This window comes from Ips typographus, linkage group LG3, assembly GCF_016097725.1.
Source record: "Ips typographus isolate SLU linkage group LG3, UJ_Ityp_2.0, whole genome shotgun sequence".
Lineage (NCBI taxonomy): Eukaryota > Metazoa > Arthropoda > Insecta > Coleoptera > Curculionidae > Ips > Ips typographus.
The window spans coordinates 16,961,682-16,975,771 of NC_138424.1; the positions used below are offsets into that span (position 1 = coordinate 16,961,682).

General features: G+C 34.4%; 1 protein-coding gene and 1 long non-coding RNA gene across 2 annotated transcripts in view; both read left to right on the top strand.

The window, feature by feature from the left end:
• The window catches only part of LOC145725779 (phosphatidylethanolamine-binding protein homolog F40A3.3-like), a 276,881-nt gene that overhangs the window by 6,721 nt on the left and 256,070 nt on the right, over positions 1 to 14,090 (top strand). The window lies entirely within an intron of this gene.
• Positions 3,208 to 5,578, top strand: LOC145726557 (uncharacterized). Its single transcript, XR_014177618.1, has 4 exons — positions 3,208 to 3,273; positions 4,917 to 4,949; positions 5,030 to 5,246; positions 5,310 to 5,578. It is a non-coding gene; the product is annotated as an uncharacterized LOC145726557 (long non-coding RNA).

Here is a 14,090-nt window from a genome sequence, read left to right on the forward strand (position 1 = left end):
CTATCTCATATTTCCAAATTATTGAAAATTTTAAACAAACATAAACTCGATTTACCACTTGATGCAAGAACCTTGCTTGGTACTCCAAAGGAAATCAAAACCAGTGTTGTAGAGCCTGGGGAGTATTGCCATCTTGGTATTCAAAATGAGATTTTAAAGCGTCTCAATGTACTTCCTGAATCCATTGCTATTCCCTTTGAATTAAAATTCAATGTTAATGTAGATGGATTATCATTAAGCAAAAGTTCAGGAAGTTTATTTTGGCCCATATTGTGTTGGTTTGACAGCTACCATGAAAACAAACTATGTTTTAAACCTTTTCCTATTGGAATTTACCATGGGTACCATAAACCCAAGTCAGCAAATGATTTTCTCAAATCATTTGTTGAGGAATATCTTGACCTTCAAGAATCTGGTATTATGTGGAGGAATAAAAATATAAAAATTAAAATAAATGCATTTATATGTGACGCGCCGGCTAGAGCCTTTGTTACATATGTTAAGGGTCACTCAGGCTACCATTCATGTAGTAAATGTACTGTAGAAGGTACTTTTGATGGTGCAATGACTTTTCCTGACCTTGACTGTAATTTGAGAACAGATGAATCATTTAAATTGAAATTAGATGAATATCACCATCATAATGACATTTCTATTTTAGAGAATTTGGAAATTGGTATGGTTTCTCAATTTCCTCTTGACTACATGCATCTTGTATGTATAGGTGTAATGAAAAAACTAATTCAGTTATGGTATAAGGGCAGACAGGACATTCGTCTTCCAGTCACAGATTTTGAAAAGTTGTCAAGTTTATTAATGTCTTTTAAAACATGCATCACTACAGAGTTTGTTCGCAAACCAAGAAATTTATTCGATATTGACAGGTTTAAAGCAGTAGAGCTTCGCCAATTTCTTTTATATACAGGTGTGGTTGCATTGAAAGGCATTTTACCACCTGACAAATATAATCATTTTTTAAACCTGTTTTGTGCTATCCGAATATTAACATCACCAAAATTATGTATTAAGATGAATGATAAGGCTGAAGCTATGCTTAAAAGATTTGTCCAACAATATGGTGCACTTTATGATTATAAGTATGTGAACTATAATGTTCACAATTTAATTCATTTGTCAGAAGATGTAATAAAATTTGGAAGTTTGGATAATATTAGTGCTTTTCATCCAGAGTCATATATGTTTCATTTGAAACAAAAAATTTGTCTTCATTCTGGTAAACCATTACAACAAGCTGTAAAACGTATTATGGAAGAACAAATCGAATATAATAGCCAGCCTGATAATAGTGAACTTACAACAAAGAAATCACATGTTGAGATAAATGTAAACGGTTTTTGTTATTCAAATGTTCATCCTAATAATTATTGTCTGTTAAGTTCTGGTATATATGTACAAATTTCAAATATATTAATGGAAAACGGCAAACCCCTTATGGTTGCAAAACGGTTAAAACCATTAGAAAGTTTCTTTAAAGAACCAATAAATTCTATGCTTCTTGGAATATCTGTATGTGTTTGTGAAGATTCTACATTTAAATTTGAGGTAAAAGAATTAGTTGGAAAAGGTGTATGTTTGCCTTTTGATGATAAATTAGTTTTTTTGCCTCTTTTACATATTGATAATGAATGACTTCTGCAATTAATTTGTAGTAGGGATGATTTGTTGTAAGATTAGTAGCCTTTGTTTATGAAGTTGTTTTTTTATCCTTTAATGATTTAATATTCAATAAAACAGTCACTAACAACTATGTACCTATGTATATGCCTACTGTTATACCTACTGTCTTTTTATTTAGTGATTTATGATCCTCGATTTAATAATTGATGTTTTCGATTTTGGGAGTTGGATCTGTATGTGAAATGAAACTTCACAGTTTATCTGACGTTTTGCAGATTTATTTTTGCATCTTCAGGGACAGTTGATTTTTTTTCTGATTCCAATCTGTGCTATTTCAACTAAACACATTTTGTGACACACACGGTTTTTTTAACACATAACACTTCAATAATATATCATTAAAAAAAGCTCTTTTTTTCTTTCACACAAAATTATATACAATTAGTCGGAAGGCGTCCGATTTGTAGCAAATCATAGTAGTTCACTTTGATCTACTTGAGAATGCCAAAATAAATTTTCGAAACGTCGGTTAAACCTCGGGTTAAACTGCATTCTTTGATTTTCACTACTGATCCGAGACCCATAATCGAAAACAAAGTCACTTGTTCTTATTAATGATTTGTTCATGTCGTTGAATTTCCTGTAAATGGGATATGGTCTGTTCGAAATGAATGGCGATTTATGTATCTATTTATAATGTCAAAATGTTGGAATTATTTTAGATGAGTTACGCAGTAGTTAAATTTATAAAAGAAATGGGTGAAAGATGAACATATGGTTTCGGAAATTCCAGCTTCATGGCTCACCAAAGATAATACCTTTTGTAAATGGCCTCCCAAACATGTGGGAATTTATATCAATAAAAACGTTCCGCCTCAAGACGATTGGGAAGAACATCCGGTAATAGTGGAGTGTTTCTGTGGTAATATATACATATAAAAGAATAATGTTTCATAAAAATACTCTGAATCAAACATATTACAGCTAACCTAAGTGAAGCAAAAAAGAAGTCAATTTCACTTTCCTCTGACTCTGAAACTGGTAGGGGATGCAGGAAAGTCAAACCAGTGGATTATTTTAGCCCTGCTGAGGAAGCCGAAAGAGGAAACAAAGCTAGAAAAAATGCATCAAAGAATAGTGAGTGAAACTAATGCAAAACATATAAAATGTCTACATAAATTATTTATTTGTTGCAGAAACTTCGGCCGAAACATCTGAACAGAATCTAAAAATACTCAATCAACAATTTATGGATAACATGTTGAAAAAAAAAAGGTGAACTATTTATATTAATATTCTATTCATTAAACATACGTTTTTGAATACGCTTGATAATGACAATATAATTATATGTATAAATAATATTGTCTTTATTTTATTTAACTTAATTTCAGAACCCTGCTTAGAGGAAACAAAAACTATGGTGAGTACTACATTTGTTAAAAACGTTTAGTATTTACTTTTATACCTAAATGATTTTTAGGTGGAATTTCCAAGGAAACTTCCAAAAGACCTACAAACTGTGCAATTACCAAGTGATGAATATGATGACGAATTACCATCTTTCAATTTGAAAATGTTTTTGACTTGTCAGATCAAACAAGTGAAGATCTGGAAAGTAATGAAGCAAATAAGGTATTTATAACATGTCTGTTATTTTACTATTTCCTACTGAATTAGTTAAAAAAAAGTGAATTTACGCTAATAAAAAGGAAACATGCCCAAAATTCTTCCATGTTGGAGCAACCATCCGCTAGATATCATAAAATTACTGTGTGTATTTAAAAATAACACAAAACTTTAGATATATAGATTTTTTTAAAATATGGTCTTAAACAAAAATTATAATCTGAAACTTGTATTAATTTTTTTCCCCTCTGAACAAATTGCATGCATCAAAGTAAAATAGGGTTATGGGAAATTTTCGTAGAGTAATATAACGGGTGTTCAATAATTGTTATGGTCAGGGTCGCCTATGACTAGCAATTGTCACAAAAAACGTATGTCTTAGATACGTTGCAAACAATTATTATATGACACCTGTCATCCCCCGGTTTCTAACCTCTTGCATACTTTTGAGTTTCTTTTTGACAGTTGATTTCAAACCATATACGAACTTATCAATAGCCCTACGTTCATGCTAGAACGAGAGAACCACAGCCAACTACGACCATAACAATTATTGAACACCCGTTACTTATACATACGAGTACATATAAGCATTAGTCCGAGAGATCAATATATTTTTTTAAACGGCTGCAGTTATAAAGAAAGTAAAGTGACAACTTATGCTATTTGATGTTACATTTTTTAATTTTTTTATTAATATTTCCAGACTGACCTCGAGTTTGATTTGAATACTGATAGAAATGGTGAGCAAGGCGATATACAGGGTGTTTCAGAGTTGTTGTGACAAAAGCCTAGGAGAGATTCTCCTGGCAAAATCAAGCAAAAAGTTCAAGAGAACATGAGTCCGCAAGAGCTTTGTTCTCGAGATACAGGGTGTTCAAATTTCAAAAAAAATACAAATTTTTAGGTTGTAAAATATGTATTACTGTTAAGTGTCAACACCACAAAAATTTCGTTAAAATTCTTGTTACATGAAGGATTATGGATAAACAAAATAAATCTTCTAATGATTTTATTTTTTATAACTGACTGACTTTTTATTTTTAAATTGAATGACAAGTTTTATCCTATTATTTTTTTAAAGAACACATCGACCCTCTATTGTTTTAAGAACAACATTACAACACAATTCATATTGTCAACCTCTAAATTAGCGGAATTGAAGATTACAACAAAAATATCTTGAGCGGATTGCGTTATATTAAAAAATTTGTATTTTATTTTTGAAATTTGAACACCCTGTATCTCGAGAACAAAGCACTTGCGGACACATGTTCTCTTGAATTTCTTGCTTGATTTTGCTAGGAGAATCTCCCCTAGGCTTTTGTCACAACAACTCTGAAACACCCTGTATTGCAAATAACTGTAGGTTTGCAGAGGTAGTAATAAAGCTATAAAATATGATCTGTCAATATACGCGATATTAATTATAACCATCAAGGCTCAAATTCAAATTCTATTTTATGGCGTTAATAAGTAGTTTCAGTTATGTTGAAATACATATTCAGCAAATAGTTAAATGCTAAATTATGTTGCTTTATCGTAGTTTTGTGTTCATGTGCTTTATTTTGTAGTTAATATGGTTTGCAGCTTCCTAGAATGTAACTATAATTTATTTCAGTTAATACATACAATCTTCATTATAGTAGTTAACGTCGTCGCTACAGCCAGTGTAGTTCCAGGTTAGTATATGTAAAAAAACCCCTATTAAATCATAAAAGTACTACAATAAGGTACACATGTGATATAAATTCATTTTCAGATAATGATATAAAAAATTTATCAGATAAGCTTAATACGTTGCTTTCCTTGATGACTGAACTCAAGCTGGATGTACAGGAAATTAAGGAAAAGTTGAGTGAGCAAGAGAAGTATGATGCTCCCCTGATAAGTTAGACATTACTTTTCCTATGAAAACTATCGATGAACTCGAAAAGCTCGAAAGCATAATTCAAACTGAAGACGGAAAGAAACAGTTTGTAAGTGGTGAGTTTTATTATCTTCTCTTCGTCATAACATAAAGACAATGTGGTAAATTTTAGATAAAGCATTTGTACGGTATCGGCGGCAGTGATGCTAAGGATTATATTACGCGGATTCTAAAGTTTCTTTTGTCAAATTCTCTGGGTGAAATGTGTTCCTGGACAGGGCGGAAAAACAACTACCCAATACAATCACATAAATGGGTAGAAATAACTTATGGTGAGTATCAGTTATTTATGGTTTTGTTCATTAATACTATTCAGATTCTTGTAACTTTGCAAAAATATTTTTGTGTTTGGAATATAGACCGTACATGTGGGGTTTCTAATTTTTTAGGAGGTGGTGCACAGCAAATGCCGTGCCACTTCAAAAGACTTTGAGGTGGTGGTAAAGGAGTGGCTCCGCCACTCTAAACAACGAAGATTAAGAGAAAATATTGTGTTGTGTGTATAGTGTTGTGTTTACGTTAAATTTTTGTGTTATGTACAGTACATTCTTAGTTGGCCACCCTGTACAGTGCGTTTCATTAACTTTGGTAACATTTTGATCAGCTGTATCTTTTTGTTATTAAAGATATTGGAATGAAGTAAAAACTTCATTGCATAGTTAACTAACAAGCTTTCTTCTTATTTAAATAAAAAAAACGATAAACTAACGATTTTGGAAGATCGCTTAACCTCACCTACTTAGCGTTTTTCTTATATGGAACACCCTGAATATTATTGGATATTTGAATTCTACTCAAAAACCCAAGCATATTTTACAAAGCATATCCTATATCTATCTTCAACGGTTTTTAGAAAAAGGTGTCTGTATAAGTTGGTCATATGTATTAGTAGGTAGGTATGAACATAAAATAATAAATGAAAAACAAAGTAAACTTGCCTGGTAGTATTAAATAATTCGTTCTAAAAAACATGTCAAATTATCTTAAAAATTGTTCTACTACCTAAATTTACAATCGTTTATAATTTATTATTTTATGCTCATAGGTATGGATGACCAACTATATATAGACGCCATTTTTTCAGAAACAGTTAAAGATAAAATATGCTTTATAAAGTATGCGAGGGTTTTTGAGCAGAATCTAAATATACAAAAATATACAGCGTCTTCAATTAAAAAAAAAGATAAGTTAGGTTAAGATCTCTCACAATTGTCATTTTTTTCTTTGAATAAGAACCAAATTACTAGCCAACTATACAAAGTGGTTTTTGTTTCATTCTGATATCTTTTAAAACAAAAAAGTTACAAGTGATTAAATGTTATCAAAGTTAATGAAACGTACTGTACTAACAACTAATAGTTTAAGATAGTTTAAGATAATAGTTTAAGAGTACTTTACATCCAATGTTTTTTTAATTTATTATTTCTATTTAAGAATTTTGTACGAATTATTGTATTTCAATGTACTACAGTGTATAGTGTATGTTCTATTGTGTTAAATTTTTGTATTACTAACACTAGTAGTTTAAGGGTCAAACTTTACAATCCAATGATTTTTTAATATATTTATTACTGAATAGAGATCGATTGGTTTATTTAAAATATTACCTGTATGTAAATTCGCAACGTCCTAGAAAACGTCCCTCGAAATCACAATTAAATGTTTTATATTAACATCACATAGAAGTTCTATTGTGAGCTACATGATATGTTGCATAAAGTACCCAAAGTTATGTCTCATGATGTCACAAATATAACATCGCAGGGATTTTCTATTAAAGTCCCGTTTTGCGGACATTCGGCGGTAACATAGAGGTTAATAAGATTTACACAGAACATTGCGAGAACTTTTGAAAGTACCTCACATACCTCTTGGCAACGTATTTAGGCTGTTAAATGCTAGCTGGGACGTAACACTGCATGCAGAGTATACTTTGGATATAAGTGTGACGCTATTTATTCGGGAGTTCGAATTAAAGTGTGTTCTAGAACAAAAGTTAATGAGAATTGCCTCGGGCGCCACCTGGTTTTAAGAAAGTTTTTAGAGTTTTCGAAATGTGATCCAGGAAACACAATTTGTATGCCTTGGTAGCTTTTAAAACAGCTGGAGACAAGGTTCCCGTCAATCTGTGGTAACAGGGGTTCAGTTGGTGACAACGCTAATAAAAGCCAAAAGTACCAATCAACTAACGTAAAAAAAAAAACGTTCTCTTTGCCTAATTAAAATGCCAGCAAACTTAACTAAACCAAATAATTATGCATAAATGCAAATAAGCGTATCTTAACCCCCCCCCCCCCTCAAAGTTATTACGGGGACAAAGCAGGTCTATGTTTACAACTAAGCAATTAACCGTCCTAGTGCAAATAAGTAGCCAGAGTGGGCCTAGAGGCCTAGAGCCTTGTAGTGGTTCTTGTTGGCAACAGATTTAGAAACTGCTTCCTACGCCCGTCTAGCGAACCATGTAGCGTAGTCAACAAAAGACAGGGCCAGAAAGTGCGGCCGGACTACTAAATGACACAAACGCCCGGTCTAGCCGAACCATGTAGCGTTTGTGTTGAAGGTGGAACTAGCGTGTAGCGCCCGGTCTAGCGAACCTCGACGCTACAGAGTGAACTAGGGCCGGAAATTGGCCTATCGGGGAAAAAGTATACAAACACCCGGTCTAGCGAACCATGTAGTGTTTGTAATAGAAACCTACAATGCCGGATCTGGGTAGCACCCGGTCTAGCGAGCCACGATGCTACGGAAGTAAAAGGGCCGGAAAAAATGGCCGTTCTTGGGACTAACGGTGCAAACGCCCGTCTAGCGAACCATGTAGCGTTTGTGTTGAAGGTGGAACTATCGTGTAGCGCCCGTCTAGCGAACCTCGACGCTACAGAGGTAACTAGGGCCGGAAATTGGCCTATCGGGGAAAAGTATACAACACCCGGTCTAGCGAACCATGTAGTGTTTGTATAGAACCTACAATGCCGGATCTATGGCGTAGCACCCGGTCTATCGAGCCACGATGCTAATGAAGTAAAAGGGCCGGAAAAATGGCCGGTCTGGGACTAACGGTGCAAACGCCCGGTCTAGCGAACCATGTAGCGGTTTGTTTGAAGGTGGAACTATCGTGTAGCGCCCGGTCTAGCGAACCTCGACGCTACAGAGTGAACTAGGGCCGGAAATTGGCCTATCGGGGAAAAGTATACAAACACCCGGTCTAGCGAACCATGTAGTGTTTGTATAGAAACCTACAATGCCGGATCTATGGCGTAGCACCCGGTCTAGCGAGCCACGATGCTACTGAAGTAAAAGGGCCGGAAAAATGGCCGGTCTGGGACTAACGGTGCAAACGCCCGGTCTAGCGAACCATGTAGCGTTTGTGTTGAAGGTGGAACTATCGTGTAGCGCCCGGTCTAGCGAACCTCGACGCTACAGAGTGAACTAGGGCCGGAAATTGGCCTATCGGGAAAAGTATACAAACACCCGGTCTAGCGAACCATGTAGTGTTTGTATAGAAACCTACAATGCCGGATCTATGGCGTAGCACCCGGTCTAGCGAGCCACGATGCTACTGAAGTAAAAGGGCCGGAAAAATGGCCGGTCTGGGACTAACGGTGCAAACGCCCGGTCTAGCGAACCATGTAGCGTTTGCAATGAAAACTGGTGACGTGAACGTTAAAAGCAGCGCCCGTTCTAGCGAACCACGACGCTACAACAACGGCGGTACAGGGTTGGAGTAAACAAGGAACGAACACCCGGTCTAGCGAGCCTCGGTGTTCAAATAACAGGTACAACAGTGCACTAGGAGAGCTAACCACTAAACAGGTATACTTACTGTGATGCGGCGGTGCTGCTGGGAGGTTGAGATGTTGCTCGGAGGAGCTAGTGATCTCAACAGCACACGAACTGACGGCGCACGCCAGTTTTATAGACAGTTCCGATTCCCCACTTGTCGGGTAGTGGGGGGCGTTACTCGAGTGACGCGTACTGCACGAAAACGGTACGCTTCGGCCAACTACGTCAACTCGCGAATTATAATTACAAGGAAAGTCGTAAACCACTAATTTCCTATTACGCGCTATCATACTGCAGCGTTGTTGTAAACCCTGTAATTTTACCAATTGTTTCCAATAAGAACGGTAAAAATCGACTGGCCAATCCTGAGAAAATATAATAACTTAAAAAATACGGCTTATCGTATTTTGGGCAAAGTACTAGCACTGGTTACTTTACTAAACGGCTTCTATTAATAGTTCCCTTATCTGCATGGGACAACCACACGCGACCTAAATCTCATCCGACTCAAAATGGCTACCGGAGTGTGACGTCAGTCGCTACAGAAGGAACTGTAAATTGATCTGTTTGTCGACAATATTGCAGCAAAAAAAAACTGTAAACTATTACAGTTTTCTTCTATCATTATTCCACTCTAACTGTTAATGAATGGAAGTTCATTCACTCGTTCATTCATAATCTGATTCGAAAATAATGAATGGAGGTGAAGCTCATTGATAGAATGGGGCTTGCAAGTATGCAATAAATATTTTAAACTTATTTCGCCTTGGTTTTGTCACAGTCACAGACTTTTGGCAATGTATGAGGAAATGTGAAATATGCATGTGCTGTGCATTTGGTGTGATTAGTGCGTTAATTAAATAATACAGAATACTTCCAATTGTGATTTGGCTCATTCTAACTCATAGAATTTCATTTCTTCATCCATGAGAGTTGAAAACATATTGTAGAAAATTCTCCAGAGACATTATAGTCTTTCTTACCAACCTACACCAGATCAATGTAATAATTTCAACTTGATTTTTCTCTTTATATTCAAGCATTTGCCCTTGATTTATATGGCTTTATTTTCATTACTCATATATCTTTCATAAATCATTATATTAGACTATGAAGGCTTTCACGGCCGGTCAAAACTGAAATATGAAAGTTATCCGGGCTTATAAGCCGCCAATGGACCACGGGTTATAAGCCCGGATAACTTTCATATTTCAATCATTATATTTTTTATCTGATTCTCTCATTTGAGAATGTCTGTAAAAACTGGTTTCCAATTATTATGTTATTTATTATTTAGTATGCATAATTGACAAAGACAAAATTATATATTAAGTAGGTATTTATAAGGTCATGGATTTATAAAACTACTGATAAAACAATAATTTTTAAAATAAACTTTTTTTATTATTCCTATTTCTTATCCTATAAAGTAAACAGGAAAGTTCAACCATTCATTAATTTTTATTCTAGTGGTTTTAAAAATCAGCTTAAATTTTTTGTATCCTATGTATAATAGGTATTATAATGTAATATAGTTTTAACATTTGCAAGCAGGTGATAAATTATTAGTGCAGAATATACATATGTATACAGGGTAATTCAAATTCGACCCTCACCATTGGGATCTCAGAAACTATAAGAGATACGAGAAACTTTAAATTGGGGCAAAGTTGCGCAATATAAAGCTCAACCAAATGCCGTTTTAAAAATTTCGATTTTCCGAGTACTTCCGAAGATATCCGAAAAAAACTGAAAAATTGATTTTTTGTTTTTATTTGTTTCTAACCTTATTTGAAAGATATCCCAAAACTAAAAGCACCTTTTCATTGCCACTTTTTCCCAGCTATTCGATGATGGATTCAAATTTGCCACACGACGTTTCGTTTTCTGGCAGCCATCATCAACTTTCTTTTTTCTTATGGGCGCCATATTGGATTTTTAGCCCACCGCTTTTAGTGATGTATAATAACTTATGGTTTGCTTCATAAATAACAAAATAATTCAATAAAAACTAATTTTACCTTAGTTAGCTTTGAGTTAATGACACGTTTTATGAAGAGTACTTGGTAATACTGGTCACACGCAATTGGCCTGAACGTACTTAGTCACAAAGGTGTACACGTGACTTAAACCAGTTTATTCACTCAAAGAGCTTAGGCCACTCTCTACGCTGGTGGACCTAGTTGTTCTTTTCGTGAATAAAAAATGGTTTAAGTCACTTGCTGTATAAATAACTATTAAATCACTCTGAATGACACTCGCCTAGTTACAGATGTAAACAAACATCAATGTCACATCTACGGGGCGGGGTGTAAATTTAATAAAACTGTAATTTTAGTTTTTTTTTTAATATAAGGAGTCGAAATTTAATAAAATACTGTATAAAACACGTGACTTAAACCGGTTTATTCACTCGAATAAATATGAATGAATACAAAATGGTTTAAGTCACTTGCTGTATAAATAACTATAAACTTGCACATAACATTATAAAAATTGAAATTTGGCAAAAAATGAAGTTCCTAAAATGATGATTTTCTCTTGGAAACATAAATGAGCTGTTTAAGTTAGGTTAGGTTAGGTTAGTTGACTTGCTCTAATGATCGTCCGAATTAACGTGTTTGACAAGTACTGTCAAAAATAATGACATTTTATAAAACGGCCCATTAACTCAAAGCCATAACTAAAGTAAAAATAGTTTTTATTGAATTATTTTGTCATTTATCAAGCAAATCATAAGTTATTATACATCACTAAAATCATAATAAAAGGTACTATTTGGTGGGCTAAAAATCCAATATGGCGCCCATAAGAAAAAGTAAAGTTGATGATGACTGACAAAAAACGAAACGTCGTGTGGCAAACTTGAATCCATCATCGAATAGCTAAGAAAAAGTGGCAATGAAAGATGCTTTTAGTTTTGGGATATCTCTTCAAATAAGGTTATAAATAAATAAAAACAAAAAATCAAATTTTCAGTTTTTTTTGGAAAAAACAGCATTTGGTTTTGGAGCTTTAAATTGCGCAATTTTGCCCCAACTTAAACTTTCTCGTATCTCTTATGGTTTCTGAGATCCCAATGGTGAGGGTCGAATTTGAATTACCCTGTATACCTATAATAATAATAGGTAATTTGTTAAACCACAGACTAACATCACTATTACAAAACCAGTCTTACAGTTTATCATTTTAGCTATGGGATAAATCTACAAAATGTCCTAAGTAAGAAAGTAAGGTCGCACCATAACCTCAAATCAGTATCCCTTCAATAGATAAATTTGTTTTGCAGCTCATTCCAGCTAGTTTTTCAAGCAAACGTGGTTTCTAGTTGTTGATTACAAACCATCAATCATCTTCAGGCCTGTAAGTAAAACTTGAACACATTTGAAGTGGTGATAAGTGAAAAATCATGGAACACAGACCATAGTTGAACTAAGTTGAATTAGCACATAAAACCACCCTCCTATATTGTTCTTTTTTTTTCAGTAGAGTGACATGTTTTCATATATGGGTAGATATCACTGTTCAAACACTTTGTTGGACTTGCCACAATCCACAACCTACATCAGAAGTTTGACTTCTAACAGGTGAATTAGGTAGGTACGTTTAGTATCATAAGTAAACTATAAATAACTATTCAAAACAGATTTGTAGGAGAATCACAGTTACAGTAGTGGACCAAACCTGTCATAACAGTGAAAATTGGGTTGGTTAATCTCGTGGAATCATTCCACTTTCAAAGTTATCTGGTTTAGTGACTTTTGTGTTGTGTTTTCTTTTGTTCATGTGTTTAAGTTCAACCACAGGTTCAACACAACATAACTGGTTTGTTTGTTGTACCTATGTTGTATGTAAATAAAAGGGATTTTTTGGAATCACTGATCAGATTCTTTTCCTAGATTACAATTAAGGTAGTTCTTTAGATGTCTTGAACAGATGATGTGATATGTCTCTTGAACAAGTATTACAAGAAATCTCCTATAACAGGAATAAAAATGGGGTCCTAAGTAGAGTGGGACCCTAAGCAGACAGCTTACATTTATTAGTGATGATTTTAGCCAAACTTGAAGATGGCTTAATCACTTAGTGTTATGAGTCACTAGGTGCTGTGAGCTGTTATGCTAAGCTAGGATTTATCTCTGAGCTTTCGAGAATTTTTACCACTGTTTGTTTTTTGCCATTCTGTTCAAAGCTCTTCACCAAACTGTATGTAGGGACTCTGCAAGTTGAAGTGTGAATCAATAAATACAAACTTTTAGTGTAAAAAATCGTTTTTACATTTGCAATATTGGTTGTGGGGAAAAGAGTGGGTACAACTAAAAGTTAAGCACATTTTGTCCTTTCTTAATCAAACCACAGACCACTAGTTGACTAGTCCATTATTGTTTACAAACCTGAGAAAATAGAAGGAGTGCAAGACAGCTGGAATTAATAGTAGTTTATGTTGTATATCTACCCATTGTTTAAGACTCCTCATTGTACTGAAAAAAATAATCCATGTGGGAGGGTGATTTTTAATCCAACTTTGACTATGTCTGTGTTCCATGATTTTTCACTTATATACACTTCAAATGTGTTCAAGTTTACCTGCGGGCCTGAAGATGATTCATTGGTGGTTTTATCAACAACTAGAAACCACGTTTGTTTGAAAAACGTAACCATTCAACCTGGAATGAGCTGCAAAAACAAATTTACCTATTGAAGGGATACTGATTTGAGGTTATGGTGCAACTTACTTACGACATTTTGTAGATTTATTCCCACTAGCTTCTAATAAAGTATCTTTATCGGCTTTTCGTTTCATTTTCTTTGCGTTATGTATGTAATAGTTAAAATGTATGTAAAAATTAACTCGATTAACAAGTTTGGCAAAGAGATAAAATGACATTTCTTTGTTATGATTTTAAAATGTTGGCAGCGCGGAAATTTGTTTACGGGCCATAGTTACCGTGCGGCGGGACATTCAAATTTTCGGATTTTTAGAGGCTTTTTGCGACCTAAACGACTAAACCCACAGTACTGAAAAAATTACAGGTTGATAGCCGAAGTTGCACTCTACAACTTTTATTAAGGAAGTTTTATAATTAAATGAACCGTACAGACGCAAAAAAAA